This window comes from Octopus sinensis, linkage group LG10 (genome assembly GCF_006345805.1).
Source record: "Octopus sinensis linkage group LG10, ASM634580v1, whole genome shotgun sequence".
Classification (NCBI taxonomy): Eukaryota; Metazoa; Mollusca; class Cephalopoda; order Octopoda; family Octopodidae; genus Octopus; species Octopus sinensis.
The window spans coordinates 82,591,104-82,608,603 of NC_043006.1; positions in this window are offsets into that span (position 1 = coordinate 82,591,104).

The window sequence follows — 17,500 nt, forward strand, 5'->3', positions numbered from 1 at the left end:
TATCTATCTATCTATCTATCTATCTATCTATCTCTTTCTCTCTCTCTCTCTCTCTCTCTCTCTCTCTATATATATATATATATATATATATATATATATATATATATATATATATATATATATATATATATATATATATATATAATTTTAATCCAAACGGGAAAACAAAAAAACAACAATGGAACAATTACAGTATTATTATTAATAGGCGCTCAGGAAATATATATATATATATATATATATATATATATATATATATATATCACTATCGTCTTTTTTATTTGGTTCTTTCGTATTTACACACGGTTTTTCGCTCGTTTTCTTTATCACTCATGCTTTCTTTCTGTTTTTCTCTCTCTCTCATTCTCTTTCTCCCCCACCCCTCATTATTTTCTTCTTTCGTTCTTATTTATTCACTGTCGTTTAATGTGTTTCACTTTCTCCTTCCTCTCTCTCTCTGTGTCTCACCCGCTCTCCTTCTCTCTCTCGTTCGCTCTCTATCTTGCTATCCATCCATCCATCCATCTCTCTCTCTCTCTCTCTCTCTCTCTAACTATCTATCTATCTAACTATCTATCTATCTATCTATCTATCTATCTATCTATCTTCGGTTATGGAATTAAAGATAACAAGCCTGGTATTCTATCTGGTAAAGAAAGAAGGTTTGTTTAAAGAGGCAACAAGAAACGGCTTATTTACTGAGAGTTGGCAGAGTTGAAACGAGGTAACTTCACACACAAATAAAAGGAAAAAAAGCTGAAAAAAAAAAAATAAATAAAAAGAACCTAAAGTCAAATTTTGAATGAAAGAAAGAAAGGAGTTCCTTTCAGTGTTTTTTCAAAAGAGACAACAGACGACAAGGACAACTGAGGTGGAGGCGCAATGGCCCAGTGGTTAGGGCAGCGGACTCGCGGCCGTAAGAGCGCGGTTTCGATTCCCAGACCGGGCATTGTGAGTGTTTATTGAGCAAAAAACACCTAAGTTCTTCGAGGTTCCGGCGAGGAGGGGTGGTGAACCCCGCTGTACTCTTTCGCCACAACTTTCTCTCACTCTTTCTTCCTACTTCTTCCACAAAGCAGAGGAACCATGGTGTAACCACACTATGGTGTGGTAAAACTTTCAGACCCTAGTCTAGATTGTGAATCCTTTGTACCCCAGGATTGTTCAGCTCTCCACCCGTTAAAAGCCACCGCTTACGGAATGAGGATAACAACGTAGCTTTCGCACCTGTGCAACCGCCTGTCTATCGCGTGTGGTGGGTGGATCTTCAAGTTGCCGCACGCATTCTTAGTAGCTTAGAGTAGGCTCGAATTAGAGATTATTCTTGTGGCTAATGGCGTGAGTCCTGATTGGAAGAAGAAGAAGAAGAAGAACTGACTTTGGTGAAAGAAAGAGACCAAAGGTATAATTCTAATAGCGTAAGGACAGATTCTAAAAATAAACTGGATCAAGAGAACGAGAGATAAGCAAGACCGTTCACCGAAATGTTAATGCATCAAGACAGATGAGTCTATTGCTCATACAGTAGAATGCATCTCGATTGTGACTGCTCGAAGGAGGAGAGAAAAAGGAAGTAGAAGAGAAGAAAGAGGAGGAGGAAAATAAGAAGCAGAAGAAAAGAGTAGTAGTAGTAGTAGTAGAAAATGGAGGAGAAGGAGGAGGAGCTCATATCTTATCAGAATGTTCGCAGCTCGTTCAAAATGAGTTTTAAAAAATCTTGATAAAATCGCAGCAGTAATTTAAAGGAAACTGCCCGGAAAGGTTTAGATATATATGGCTATTTTGTGGAAACAGAAATGAAAGTCCTTCAAAATAACTAAGTGGCGTTGCTATGAAACTTTTCCAAAATTATTAAATGTGGTTGTTATTAGACTTTCCTATCCATCCTTTTCCCCTCCTTGAAACGGAAAGGCGACAAACTTGCCTGCAGCAACTACAAGGGCATTAATTACTCTCTTCTTCATCTCGGGCAAGCTCCTCATTAGGATTCTCCTCAGCCGCGCTCTTCCTGCCATTAGAAGCAGACGCCACCCACAACAAGCCGGGCTCATGCCAAATCGATCTACCGCTGACCAAATTTTGCCCTTCATCTCATTATTGAAAGATCTCAGGAGTTCCGCACAGAACTCTATATCACCTTCGTCGACCTCAATGCAGCATTCGACATGATCGACCATGCATCCTTCTGAAAAACTCTCAAGCTCGTCGGTACGCCTCCCACGATCACCGCCCTGTTCCAACAGCCCTATAGGAGTGCCGAGAGCTGCGTGCGGGTGAAGGAAAAGGACTCCGGTTGGTTCCTCATCATCAGCGGAGTCAGACAGGGTTGCGTGACCGCCCCGACTTCGTCAACTGTGTCATCGATTATCTAATGACCAAGGTCTGTGATCGAGTGTCTGGCGTTACCTTCGGGGACTACCACCTTACCAATCTGGCGTGTGCAAACGGTACCACCCTATTCAGCAACTTGATCGACCAGCTAAGGGATGCACTGACCATATGCCGAGAGGAATCAGCAAAACTTGGGCTTCAAATGAGTTGGGTGAAGACCAAGCCGATACATTTCGGCGATGGTTCAGGCCTCCTCTCCATTTTGGTCCCAACATCGTAGAGCTCGTCAGTTCCTTCATCTACCTGGGTGCCACCAACACCTGCAGCCTCCTATCTCACTGCTATTCGCCGCATATGCTGGTACGGACATGTCCTCTGCCTCCGGCCAAATAAACCTACCAGGGCCTTACTCACGTTCGACGCAGCAGCTGTGGGTCAGAAGAGGTCTCGTGGTAAGCCCCGCACGAGGTGGTTGGACGTGATTAAGAAAGATCTCCAGAGATTCAACCTCATCTTAGATGATGCAGAGGAGTTGGCACGGAACCGCCAGCGATGGGGAGCACTGGTGGAGCTGGTCGCCTCTATGCACGATGACGCATCTGGGATTACTAACCTGTGATGACCCCAGCCCTATCAAGCAAGAACATGAAGCAAGCAAGCAAACATACAAACCCAAAAGTGCATTAAGCTGGATACTGTGATCGTGGGTAAGAATAATGTGTCTCATAATTGACGGATTCAAGATAAAGAAAAGGGGATCTTTTCCTCTTGAACGGCAGACAATATCTAGTTAATTAAACACTTTAAAACTTCGTATACTGGTAGAATGTGTCAAAATAAAACATTTTTTTCTTTTGACTTTCTTGAGAAAATTGTAATTTGCTTGTTTAACGTAGTTTAATTTTTCGAATTTTAACCAATCAATTGTCTCTAATTGAGCTAAAATCATTTGCTGCGTCTAAAACTGAGACAACATCCTGTCACTACCCCTCAACCTAACCCTAACCCTAATTTTTTTTTCTTAATTGTTAAATTAATTTAATTGTTACGCGTGTAAAAAGCCCGAAAGCAATGGAAAATGATTTAAACAATTAACAAACAAAATAATTCTATAATTTTATACACACGCTTTCCGTAACACACGCTTTCCGTATACGTACGGAAAGCGTGTGTATAAAATTATAGAATTATTTTGTTTGTTAATTGTTTAAATCATTTTCCATTGCTTTCGGGTTTTTTTACACGCGTAACAATTAAATTAATTTAACAATTAAGAAAAAAAAATTAGGGTTAGAGGGAGGTTTAGGGTTAGTTACAGGATGTTATCTCAGTTTTAGACGCAGCAAATGATTTTAGTTGAATGGAGGTAATCGATTGGTTAAAATTGCCGAAATGCTCGGATTTTCTGACGAAATATCTTACAAGCTACAGAATTTCCTCAATAAAGCCAAGAAAAAACGATGTTTTATAAACACATTCTACCAGTATACGAAGTTTAAAAGTGTTTAGTTAACTAGAAATTGTGTTGACATCTGCCGTTCAAAATGAAAAGATCCAGAAAAGGTAGTGCATTACGCCAATATGAAGTATGAAACTCTGAAATACTGGAATAAAATTAACAAAGCCATGATACTTCCAGTTATCGTTCTGTGACTTGGCGACTGCTACGAAGAAATTGAGAGTAAGTCTTCGAAAGCTAGATCTTAAGTTGAGAGTGAATACAATGCGGAAAAGCTATTTATGTGGATTAGTAAGAAATATCCAGAAAGTGTTTGATACAAAGTAAGGACAGTTATTAACAGCAAGGAAAGGTTTTATAAGAGAAAGCAAGAATACTTTTCATCCTAGATCACGGGATGTTGTCCGATAGGATGCATAAGAGTTTTAGCCTCCGCGATGATGGGCAGATCTGGAAATTCGTCAAGTCTGGTGAGTCGTGGATAAGGGATGCCAGTTGGACTGAGCAGACTACACCCACAACAACAACTGGCAATGCAAAAATCTTGGGAAACTAACCAAGAACAATCAGCCATCCCCTGTATATCATCATCTGAAATCCAGATATAAACTGCTGTCCTTGAATGCCCGTAGTTTATGCAACAAGGTGCATCTTTTTGTCTCCTACGTTAAAAGTATCAACCCAGATTTCATCACAGTCACGGAAACGTGGGCACACTCTGCACTCTGTGATGGAGTTTTCAGCATAGCCGGCTACAACCTGTTCCGCAAAAACAGCATTAATCGCCGTGGAGGGGGTGTGATGATTTATGTTCGATCAAGTCTATCGGCAATCCCCTGTGATGATTTGAACCAATCTCAGCAGGAGGTATTTTTCTGCAATGTACACATGACCATGTCAACACTTCTGCTCGGAGTCGTTTACCGTCCTCCAAATTATCGCCAAGACGCACAGCTTTTTGATATCCTCAGGGCGGCTGCCATGAAAACAGCCACATATGTGTATCTTGCGGGGGACTTCAATTTCCCTGAGATTGACTGGGAGGCCTTCCGTTGGCCGCAAAGTGCAGACGACTTCCTTGAACTGGTGCTGAATTCGAATTGGTCCCAAGTTGTTACCTCCCCCACAAGGGGTGACAACACTTTGGATCTGCTACTTACCGCTTCTCCTGAAACAATCATTAGTGTCGCTACCGAAGAACCTTTGGGTGACTCTGATCATTCCATGATCATGGCCGACTTGTCTCTGATTGGTTGTAACAAAAAACACAACCATCTCCAGATTGCCCGCTTTGACTGGAATAAAGCAAACTGGAGCTCTTATTGTACTGAGCTGCAACGCCCAAACTGGCGCGAATTTTATGCCTCTGGAGATGTGGACACTATACTCCAGAACATTCTAAATTCAATATGGGCAGCATGTGCAGCATCAGTACCACGCAAGCACAAAAAAACCACCCAATAGTGCAATTTGGGAGACTGCAGCAGTCCGACTTGCCAGGAAAGAACGCCGTAATGCTGAACGGAAATACAAATTGCACAAATCAGAGAGCAACAGGAAAAAGCGCAATAGGTCAGCAAACCACCTCAAGCAGGTGACAAAAAAAGGCAGTGCTTGAATTTGAACAACGCATTGCAGCTAACCCTGACAGCAAAGGGTTCTGGAAGTATGTGCACTCAAAGCAGAGACCCCACTCTCCTGTTGGTCCCCTTCGCAATCCCCACACAGGACAGATTACTGGCAATCCCGAAGAATGTGCAGAAATCATTGCTGGATGCTATGCCGGCATCTTTACTGTCGAAGACCAAAATGTTCCATCATCATCACCACTGACATCGGACTCTATATCTTCTATGCAATTTACACCAGCAATGCTGCAACGCCACCTAAAGAATAAACGCAATTATGCCTCTCCTGGTCTCGATGGTGTTACATACCTACTTCTCAAACGCAGTGGGTACTTTCTTCTAAGCCAACTTTCTCTATTCTTCCAATTCTGTCTTGACAATGGTGTTACTCCAGAACAGTGGAAAACTGCCAGTGTCATCCCTCTGTTCAAAAAAGGCGACCGCACATCGCCTGCCAACTATCGCCCCGTCAGTCTTACTAGCTGCATCGCCAAACTGATGGAATCCTGTATCAGAGAAACCCTCTGGAACTTCTGGAAGTCTCACAGCCTCATCCAGCCGTCACAATTCGGATTTATTCCTAACTCCAGCTGCTGTAATCAACTCATCGAGTTTCTTGAGGACGTTACCCAAATCACTGATCGCGGATCCTGGGTGGATGTTGTTTACCTGGACTTTGCTAAGGCTTTTAACTCTGTGCCACACAAAAGACTTATGGTGAAGCTTTCTGCGTTGGGTGTAAGAGACGAACTCTATAACTGGTTAAAGTCCTTTATTTTCGGCCGAAAAGAGGTTGTCACAGTTCTAGGACAGCACTCTTCGCCCTATGAGATGACATCTGGTGTGCCGCAGGGATCTGTTCTTGGCCCCCTTTTATTTGTTGCATATGTTAATGACATAGATGCCAACTTAAAGAATGCCACAGTGCTGAAATATGCAGATGACATCAAGCTGTACCTCGAAATAAAGAGGTTAAATCCTGTACACTATGGATCTCTATTGCAAGCAGACCTGGACACAATGCAGCAGTGGATCATGGACTGGCAACTCAAGCTGGCTGTGGACAAATGTACCACCATGCATTTTGGGAGGAGAAATTCAGCGTCCACCTACTCCCTCCACAACACTAGTCTCAAAAAGTCTTCAAGTGAACGTGACCTGGGTGTTATTGTCGACAGTGATTTGCGTTGGACAAAACACATCGCTAAAATTGTCAAGAAGGCTGAGGGTGTCTTGGCATCACTCACCAAATCCTTTGTGAGCCGCTCTCCGGCTATCTATCTGCGGCTTTATATAGCTATGGTAAGACCTCACCTGGAATTTGCATCACCGGTCTGGAACCCCTATCTTGCCCAGGACATCAATCGTCTGGAAGCTGTTCAGCGACGTGCAACCAAAAGAATACCCTCCATCAGGCATTTGCCATATCCTGAACGCCTTACTTCCCTGGGCATGGACACATTGAAACTCCGACGTCTGGCAGCTGACTTGGCAGACACCCATAAAATTATCAACCATCGCACAAACAATAACTCTGAGCACCTCTTCAAAATCCACCCATCTAACACCCGTGGACATATTTACAAAGTAAGAAAACAGCACAGCTCCCATGACTTCAGGAAACATTTTTTCACGCTGAGAGTTGCTGAAGCGTGGAACAAACTGCCGGCATCGGTTGTTAGTTGTCGGAGCACTGCATCCTTCAAAACTTCCATGTTTCCTGAGATTCGCCAGCACTACACTTGATTTTCTCCCCTCCATACACACACAAGCATGTTCACTTTCCAGACATTTCTACACTGCTGCATGTACTTTATATGCACTTTCTGACAAGTTGTGGTGCACCTGAGCACTGTATACAATAATTTCATTATATATTACACTGATTATATCAACAGCGTAATAGCAGGATAATAATGTTCTTTGTTTTGTTTTTCTATTTAAGCAGGTCAGTAATTTTGAAGGGAAGGGTAATTCAGTTCTAACGATCCCAGCATTTAATTGGTACTTGACTTTATCGAACCCGAAAAGACGGTATGCAAAGATGATCTTTGCAGGATTTGAACGCAGAACGTAAAGAATCGAAACAAACATTAAAACATTTCTCCGATGCTCAAACCATTTTACCAGTTTTCAATCTTCGGCGTCTGATTTAGGCACAAGGCTAGCTATTTTGAGGGAAAGGACTAGTCGACTTCAGTGACCCCAGTACTTCACTGGTCCTTTATTTCATCAATTCCAAAAGGATAAATGGCAAAGTTGCCCTCAGCGGCTTTTGAACTCAGAATGAAAGCGTCAGAAAGAATACCGCTCAGTAATTCTTCCAGCTATAAGCACAAAGTCTGAAATCTTGAGTGGAGGAGTTAATTTTTTTTCCTCGATCGCAATATTCGACTTGTACATATTTTCATTGACCCTGAAAGGATGAAAGGCAAAGTCGACCTAGGCGTAATTTGAACTCAGCACGTAAAACTAGAAGAAATGCCTCGAAGTCTTTGCCCGGCGTGCCAACGATTCTAATCCTTTTATTACCCACTACGGGGCGAACATAGAGGGGACACTACACAACATGTGGGACATACAAACAGAGAAAAAAATTAGAACCAACGTATGAAAAAATGATATGAAAAGTGAAATGAAAAATGGAATGAAGCCACTCGGCCCCACTTCATCGCAGTTTCATTTATACCTTTTAAACTTCTTTCCCGCTAGAATATCGATTCCAAATTCTTCCACCACTTCCTCATATGACGTATACTGTGGTAATACGTCCCAATCCAATTTCACCTCCCAACGCCAATATCCGCTTTTAAATCTTGTTATTTTTGCTTTCTGTTCATCCGAGCACAACGCGCAACAGTGCCATCTCATTATGTTGTCAAAACTCGTTGTTCCAACTGTTTTAAAGTCTTTCCAAGATAACACTTCTTTACACAGTTTTTCATTTGAGTCATCATACATTACTGGGTAGCATTTTAAAACTTCTTTTTTGTCTGGGAGGAGGAGTTTGGGAGTTTTTGTCTGTTTGTACATTTTTCTGTGTCAGAGGGGGATGGGCAGGTTTGGTAGTCGCTGTGTGCTTTTTTGCTGTTGCTGCGTCCTTGAATATCACCTCCACTACTCCGAACTTAGTGCCTCTCGCAAGGTGCACAATTTCATGCCATTCTGGTCTTAACGCCTTCTCTATTTGACCCATGGTCATGACGTCAGTTTTCCCTTTAACTATTGAAAACGTTTTGTACAAAATTGTTCTTTCTTTAATATTATTAAGCATCTCTTGCGGGGTGGGGGACAATTTAACATCAAATCCATCCCGACTTAATACATTTTTGTAATTTTCAAATTTCAATATCAATATAAATTTCCTGGCACTTTGTTACGTCCGCAAGGCTTCTCTTTTCTTCATTTAATTTTTTGTCCATTCTCTTGACCCTTTTCCTCTGAAGACGGCATATCTGAAAAGCTGAAGTATTTTCCAGACATTTTTTTCAGTAATGCGACCTTCCTCTGTGAGGAGAGGAAGTACAAACAAATTGCTGCAAAGCAGCACAAAAACAATTAATCGAAGTGTTTAAAGCACTGAAACAAAATGAACGATGTTAACACTGAAAATACCATCAAAGATGACCCACGTAGCCTTGAATAACACAGGAAGCGTGCTAACGATTCTTATTTCTTCATTGCCCACAAGGGGCTAAACATGGAGGGGACAAACAAGGACACACAAAGGGATTAAGTCGATTACATTGACCCCAGTGCATAACTGGTACTTAATTTATCGACCCCGAAAGGATGAAAGGCAAAGTCGACCTCGACGGAATTTGAACTCAGAACGTAGCGGCAGACGAAATACCAATTTCTTTATTACCCACAAGGGGCTAAACACAGAAGGGACAAACAAGGACAGACAAACGGATTAAGTCGACTATATCGACCCCAGTGTGTAACTGGTACTTATTTAATCGACCCTGAAAGGATGAAAGGCAAAGTCGACCTCGGCGGAATTTGAACTCAGAACGTAGTGGCAGACGAAATACCGCTAAGCATTTTGCCCGGCGTGCTAACGATTCTGCCAGATCGCTGCCTTCACTATTCTCAGTAATAGCTTCAAATTTTGGCACATGGCCGACAATGTCGGGGAAGGGGTTAAGTCGGTTACATGGGGAGGGGATTGTCAAGTACATGAACCCAAGTTTAATTTATTGACCACGAGAGGGCAGAAAGTAAAATTGATCTCAGCTGACTTCAGTTGACCCCAGTTAACCTCAGAACGCAAAGAGTTTGTCTTAGTATTTTGCTAAGCCAGAGTATTTTCAAATATAGAAACATAAAAACCTGTGCACTTGGATCAGTCCTTTATTTTTAGCTCGCAGCAGATATAAATCTAATTTAGAGATATAAAGGAGGATTTCTGCAGAGTATAGAAATGACATAACTACTACTACTACTACTACTACTACTACTACTACTACTACTGCTGCTGCTGCTGCTACTGCTGCTGCTGCTGCTGCTGCTGCTGCTGCTGCTACTACTACTACTACTACCGCCACCACTATCACCACCAGTACAACTGCTACAACTGTTGTTGTAAATGACGACGTCGATCTGATGGTGCTGATTGTTGTTGTTGTTGTTGTTGTTGTTAAGCAACAAGACGGGTAAGGGTGATTAGGTGATGGTCTAGGGCTTAGGGGCTGGAGACCCCAGACCTTGGAAAAACAAAACTTTGGTCGTCTTCTTGTAGTCGAGGGATCTTTGTTGACGCCCGACACCACTGGGAGGTGGCCTTCGAAGTCGCTGGAAATGGAGATCTCCAGGTCCAAATTCTTGGACGGCTCATGGTGCTGATGGTGGGTGTGGTGTAATGGTTTAAGTTATAGTATGTTCGTTATTTCGTGGTGTGTAGGAGGTGGTGGTAGTGTGATACTGATGGTTGATGTTGTTGTTGTTATTATTTAGCTCTACACAATCCCTGGTCGAGTATGATCAAAAGTATTTCAGCCGTGACCATCGCGTCTTACTCTAACTCAAACTCTCTTTTGTCCCAATAGTTATTTTTATTGAAAACGCTAGGGTTAGGTTTGACGAATATTTAGTTTTTATTTCTTGCAGGGTGATTGACCACTTATAGAGCCTCCCTCTTGGAGTAGAAATGATGACAATGATGACGAGGAAATTTAAAAAGAGAGGTGATAGTAGTAGTAGTAGTAGTAGTAGTAGTAGTATAGTAGTAGTAGTAGTAGTAGTAGTAGTAACAGTAGTAGATGCGGCAGCAGCCAGATTGGAGCAGTCTTGAGCATAACCGGCCGAAATTGCAGATCCAATCTGGAACTCGACTGACGAACGAAAACTCCGAATGACCCGTCCTTGTTTTTTCTTGTCCCTTTTTGTATCCTCTAAGTGTCTGGATGTTTTTGTTGCCCCCTTTTTTGTATTCTTATATATATATATATATATATATATATATATATATATAATATATATATATATTATATATATATATATATATATATATATGACATTAGTTGATGGTATAGTGGTGTGCATTTATATAGACTTCCTGTCGACACTATTTTTCGTGTAGACCTATGAACAAAGGCATTTCAGCTATGACCATCTATCAGACATTGTATATCTACAACTATAATGTCCATTGTGCCCCACACCACCCTTCCCAACTTTTCACGACGGTAAGGTATATCATAATTTAAGAAAAATTCGGCTGCTATTTTTGGCGAGTCGGAAGACCGGATAGCGTCTTTGCTACCTCCGAGCCTCATGTTGTTATTGTTGCTGTCGCTGCTTAGCACCCCCAACACTTTCCCAGGTTACACTCTCTGTTCCCACTCACCTGTGCGCATGTGCGTGCACACTCAATTTGTAACCAGTGCAATAAAACATAGTTGCCTAAAGTTACGTAATAATTGATGGTACCGCCTCTTGGGAGCGGTGGAAAAATTTGATTATATTTTCTTGGGGACAAAGATGATGATAGGGAGCGATAGACACTATTTGTACAATTTTTAAGTCCTTGCCTCCTGTTTTAAATATTAAGGTAAAAGAGTTTAAATGTAATATGACGAACGGCTTGTAAACCACATGTCACAACAACAACCACAACGACAACATATTGGAGTACGGGATTCAAGCCTCTTCTCCTTATCTCCTCAAAGACATACATCATCTCGAAAGAGTCCAGAAGCTTGGTCTCAAGCATTTGTCTTATGAAGAAAGGCTGAAGACGCTCGATCTTTATTCTCTAGAAAAACGACCACGCCGTGGTGAACTCATTCTTGCTCATAACATCATAAGCGGAAAGTATAACCTCTCGAAAGAGCTGTTCTTCACTCCTGCTCCAGAGCGTCGGCTGCGGGGTCACTCCGAAAAGCTCTATCTGCGACGATTTCATCTCAATCGAAGGAGAGGGGCTTTCTCCGTCCGGGTTGCGGATCCATAGTATAAGCTGCCGGACGAGATGGTGAAGATGCCGACGACCGCTCGGTTCAAAGTCTCTCTTGACCAGAAATGGCCTGAACTCTTTGCATGAACACCACCCTGTACATAACTCCATGTCCCCCTACATGGCCTTGCTTTTTGCCTTTTGAGCCAAAAAATTAACTTAACTAACTTAACTTAACAACGGCGACAATAAGAATTGCAACATCAACGATGACAGATTTCAAAATGTGAATAAATACTATAAAAACAATACTGAATATATACGACCTATGCGTGTAAATTATGAACAATATGCTAGTGTATGGTTTAAAAGACATTGTCAAAATTTGTGTGTATATTTCCATACATGAAATAAAGGCAGCCATTCCACTTGCAGCATTAAATAACGTCCAAACTTGTGTTCGCGCGCACACACATGCAAATGCATATGCTTGAATATTATTGGTTGGAGCTATGAGTGCCTCTCTCATACTTTACTCACGTGTATAAACGGACATGTATAAATTCGCTTTTGGACAGAGAAATCAACATATGTGTAAACGGAAACTGTGAGGAAGCCTGTCCCACGGATTATACCTATACTTCAAAAAGCAACCAATTTGTCATGCATCGCATTACGCTAATCCTAGCCGAGGATTACGTTACGGGTTTAAGTGTGTAAAGAATACTTAGCGACTAGCTCTATAAATTGATGAATAAGTAATTGAGTTAATTAAACAACTGAATACTTCTCGACGACACTGACGGAGAATCCCTCATAACATGTATGTGTGTGTGTGTGTGTGTGTGTGTGTGTGTGGGTGTGTGTGTTTTGCTGGTTCGCTGGTTCGCTGTGGTATAGCGCCTGGGGGACAAATCGGGTTGAATCGAATCGCCAGTCTATAAATTTTATATAACCAGTGTTAAAATGATTTGCTGGTATGCCACGGTTAAATTCAACAACGAATTAAAAGCACTGCTAGTGTTGTAAATGTTATCGACCGCTCATACTCCAATGTATATGTTCCACTTGTTCGTTGGTTGCTGCTGTCTAGCGCCTGGGGAGTGACTACCGCATTACGCTGAGTGTAGAAGGTGCGTGGTGTAGTAGTTAAGGCTTTCGACAGATCTTTTCACTTTGACCGGCAGATTTTAAAAATATTTTCTTTGTAACTAAACACTTTTAAACTTGTTACTGGTAGAATGTGTCACATAAAACATCTTTTTCTCTTGGCGTTCTTGAGAAAATTATGTAGTTTGTAAGTTATTTCTTGTTTAATTTCTTGTATTTCGGCAATTTCAACCAATCAATGACGTCTATTGAGGTGAATAGAGTTACTGCTGTTGTTTGCAACAAGTTCAAGAGCAACTTCCGGCGGTAAGTGTATTTGTTTACATTTGAAGAAGAAGATCGTCACTTTCCGTAATAATTTTTTAATTTTTTTATATATGTGGGGTTAGGGTTAGGGTTAGGGGTGGGGGAAGGGTATCTTTTTTCTTCAGAAATTTAAATAAGATGCAAATATAAACATTTTGGGGCCATAAATTCGTAAACAGAGCTGGATAACAAAACCATTTCCTCATTTAGTGTCCACCCATAATTATGACCCTAGTGTTGATCTCAAGAACGCCAAGAGAAAAAGATGTTTTATGTGACACATTCTACCAGTATACGAAGTTTAAAAGTGTTTAGTTACAAAGAAATTATTTTAAAAATCTGCCGGTCAAAGTGAAAAGATCCCTTTCGACTCACGGTCTTAGGGTCGTTGTTCCGATTCCCAGATCGAGCGGCTGGTTGTGTTCTTGAGTGAGACTCTCCATTTTACGTTGCTCCACTCCTCCACTCAACTGAAAAAGATTTAGAAAACAGCTGTGGAGTTAATCTTCTAAGCGATTAGCGTCCTGCCTCGGAGGAAGTACCATTTGCTCGGTCTGGTATATGTCGCAGAAACTGGAATAAGTTCCAGCCTAATAACTTTAAAAGCTTGTGATTGCCCTAGGATGAAAATACAGTAGTTCAGCTAATTAATGAATACTTCTCGACGACACTGACAAAGAATCCATAATAATTGATATGACATTATACGACTCAACTTATAGTGAATAAGTATCCTGCATCGTTTCAGACCAACAACGCTGCACGTTTGATAATGCTGTGAAATAAAACAGTGTTTTCTCACCGCGCAGAGATTTGTCAGACGTTATGATATGAGCCAGAGAGAAGGTTAATGCAGAAAGGGGCTCTAGTACTCAACTTTTGACTAATGCTTCCCTGCCTCAGTCCATTATACATATATATAATGGACTCTCCTGTCGTTAGACGACGTATGAGGGTTCGACAATATATATATCTCTCTTTACTCTTTTACTTGTTTCAGTCATTTGACTGCGGCCATGCTGGAGCACCGCCTTTAGTCGAGCAACTCGACCCCGGGACTTATTCTTTTTGTAAGCCCAGTACTTATTCTATCGGTCTCTTTTTGTCGAACCGCTAAGTGACAGGGACGTAAACACACCAGCATCGGTTGTCAAGCAATGCTAGGGGAACAAACACAGACACACAAACACATACACATACATATATATATACATATATACGACAGGCTTCTTTCAGTTTCCGTCTACCAAATCCACTCACAAGGCATTGGTCGGCCCGGGGCTATAGCAGAAGACACTTGCCCAAGATGTCACGCAGTGGGACTGAACCCGGAACCATATGGTTGGTTAGCAAGCTACTTACCACACAGCCACTCCTGCGCCTATGTATGTATATATATATCATCATGATCACTGTGACCGACCTGGCTATCAGCTGTTGCTACACATCGCTGGTCACAATGCGATTCGCATTGTTTTAGCCTTCAAATGACGCCACCCTGCTGGCTAAACGAGCAGGCCAACAGAAGATAGAGTGAGAGAAAGTGGCGAAAGAGTACTGCAGGGATCACCACCACCCTCTGCCGGAGCCTCGTGTTCTGATCAATAAGTATCCGGACTGTAACCATAGTATAACGAAGCTAAAGCACGTAGGATGAAGCTGCATGGCATAGATTGACATTGAACGCAACTGTGCATGCACACTAAGTTTTAACGTTCTAGCTCACTTTCGTTATTTACGGCAATGCTTTGAAGGAAGGTGTGTAGCGTGTGATCGTCGCATTTACCATGACAAAGAAAGCCGTCATGGTGATACCTGCTCAGAGGCCTACACAAAGTTTCAGAAAGTGTATGGAGAGGAGTGTATGAGCCGTTCACAAGTGTACCAGTGGTTCAGACGTTTCGAAGATGTCCGAAAAAATGTCGATATTGACGAACGTTCTGTGAGACCCGCAACCAGCAGAACCGAGAAAAACATCGCAGATGGACGTGCAGCTGGGAGTAGAAATCGTCGAATCACCATCCGTGAGTTATCAGAGGGTGTGCAGATTAATTACGGTTCAGTTCAGTCCATTATCACTGAAGATTTGGGTGTGAGACGCGTGTCTGCCAAGCTTGTGCCAAAACTTCTTTCGACAGACCAAAAAGACACTCGGGTTTCAGTCGCACAAAATCTCTTTGATTGTATCGAGAGCGATGAAAACTTTAAAAAACTTTGCGCAGGCCGCTGAGCAGGTATCGCCAAGCTTTTGGCAAAATTTAATGCAAATTCTCAGCTCAACTTTTTGTGTCATGGTCAATGCGACGATCAAACGCTACACCCTTTTCTTCTAAACACTGCTGTAAATAGTGGAAGTGAGCTAGAACGATAAAACTTAGTGTGCCTGCACGACAGATTTTAAGGTCAATCTGTACCAAGTAGCTTCAGTCTGCATGCTTTAGCTTCGTTACTATGGCAGCAGTCCAGATACTTATTGGTCAGACCACATATATGTGAAACAGTTGCGGTATGTAATGATTGTTTAAGATTGCATTTAAATTTCAAGAACAAAAATGCTAACTACATATTTTCTGAACTTTCAAGTGATAATTAAAACGAGGTCATTTAACTGTATAGCTGCTACAAGTGGAGGCGAAATTAAGATAATGATCGTAAAAAGAAACATTTGTTGCTGTTGTGTTCGATGAAACTACGGATCTTCGAAGAAAATCTCAACTGTTACGCGTTTTGTGATTTGTTGATGAGAAGAAAAAGCCTCGGAAATTTTTTTTTTATATATGTCCATGTCAGTAAAGATAGAAAAGTGGCGTCGCATATAAAACTTCGAAAATTTGCAGATAAATTCAACTGTGGCCAAAAATCCATCACACTAACTTATGATGGAGCGAGCGTGACAGCTGCACAGCATAACGGGGTGCAAGCAATAATAAAGGGGATTTTTGGCGCGACCGTCATATTTGTATATTGTTACGCAAATTCACTTAATTTGGTACTCTCTCTATCGGCTTCAAGTATTGTGAATGTCGAATTTTCTTCGAAAGTTTAAAAGGAATTTCAACTTTTTTCTCAAAGTCGACGGCTGGAATAGCCCTAATGGATGAAGTCGTTGGAATTCGATTTCCAAAGTTACCCAAGACACTTCAGAATTATTCATCTCGATAAGTATCCATTTTGTCCTACAAAATTACTGAGTTTCCTGAGCTATTTTCAACATTATTAGAAAATCCAGACGATTGGAGTGCTTCAGAATTAGCACAGGCAAGGGGATTCGTTGCAATCCTAGAAGATTTTCCACAGAAATTTTGATTAATGGATTTTGGAAACCACTTTGAGTGGCTCAGAGATTTTGCATTTGATTCTTCAAAATAATTCATTAATATTTCGAGGTGAAGTTGAGAACTTCAAAAACCAATTGGGTTGATATTGTCTGGTTGGTGTAATTGTTGTATTATTGATCATAGCATGAGATTAGACTGACTGCATATATTACAAACAGAAGAAAAACTCGCGAACATTTAACATTAGATATATCAGGTCATCCCATAAGTTCCGTCCAATTTTACCATTTTAAAAATTGAATGAAATTTAACATTATTTTAGAATGTCTAATGGAATTAAAAATTATTTTTATGCATTTGTGTACATTTAATTAGATATTATTTTACAGAATAATAGAATTAAAATGTCTTTGATTAAAACCCTTTCTAACATGGAAGTATCCAAAGAGCATTTGAAGCACATAATGCTTTATGAGTACAAAAAAGGAAACTCTACAGCCGAAACGACTCGAAACATACACTCAGTTTATGGGAAAGAATGCTTGGATGAAAGAACTTGCAGAAGATGGTTTGTAAAATTCAGAAGAGGAGATTTCAGCCTTGAAGATGAAGATCGAACATGACGTCCAGATGAGTTTGATGATAAGCTCCTTGAGGCATTACTTGAAGAAAATCCTGCATTATCAGTTGAAGAATTGGCAATAAAGCTTAGTTCAAACCATACAACTGTTCATCGTCATCTTCAACAACTTGGAAAGGTTCCTAAACATGGAAAATGGGTGCCTCATGAATTGTCCGAAAGCAACCGCAAATCTCGAGTTGACATCTGCTCTTCTCTCCATCCTCGCGAACTCATTTCACCCTTTTTGGATAGACTTGTGATTGGCGACGAAAAATAGATCTTCTATCGAAATGTTAAACGTTGTAAACAGTGGCTTGGTAAAAGGAAAAAAGCTCAACCACAACCGAGAAGGAAACTTCATGGGAA